Below are 765 nucleotides of genomic sequence, written 5' to 3'. Positions count from 1 at the left end.
CACGCAAAGCGTCAGGCGGGACCGTGGAGCCGTGTGTGGTCTGTTCCGAGCGTCATGCCGGGCCTTCCGTGTGCTTGCGTGGACGCAGCCGTCTGCCCCGCCGTCCTGGGTGGCCCCGGCCTCGCTGTCAGTCCTGCGTGTTGCTGGCAGAAGGCCACGTGTCGCAGGGGCCCCGGGGGGCCGCGCGGGCTGGGCGGGGGCGAGGGCGGCCTCCCACTTTCCGTGTAACGGATCAGCCTGAGGAAGGAACGTGTTTTGCGGGAAAGAGTAAACTGCCTGCCTGTCACGGTGAAACACGCGGTGTCCCCGAGTCATGAGTGACTGGCCGTGTTGACCGGGTGCCTTCGTGTGTCTGCAGGGCTCTGTAAACGGCCTTCGGAGAGCTCTGCGCAGATCAGGGCGTGCGATTGTTCCGGCCCGGAGAGGGGCCTTCTCAGGGACTCCCCCCGACACCCTTCTTCCTGGGCACCCAGCCCAGTTCTGCACCCACGCGGATGTCGGGGCTCGCCTGCGCGTCTGGCAGAACCTCCCGCTGGGGCCCTGCCCCTGTGGCACCTCGAGAGTCATGAGAGGGGGCGCCCTGGCCCCCCACAGGCCGGGCCCACGCGGCCAGGCCCAGCTGTCCTGGGCAGGGGCTGTGGCTGGAGAGGCTCTGCGGGCGTGGGCAGCTGCCACACCAGGGCTCATAGGTGTCGCCAGTGAGCCCCACGGCCACAGCCTCGTCGAGCGGGCGAGGGTCCTCGCCGTGCGCTGGGCGAGACCTGT

This window comes from Eulemur rufifrons, chromosome 17 (assembly GCF_041146395.1).
Source record: "Eulemur rufifrons isolate Redbay chromosome 17, OSU_ERuf_1, whole genome shotgun sequence".
NCBI lineage: Eukaryota > Metazoa > Chordata > Mammalia > Primates > Lemuridae > Eulemur > Eulemur rufifrons.
This window is presented reverse-complemented; position numbering follows the sequence as displayed.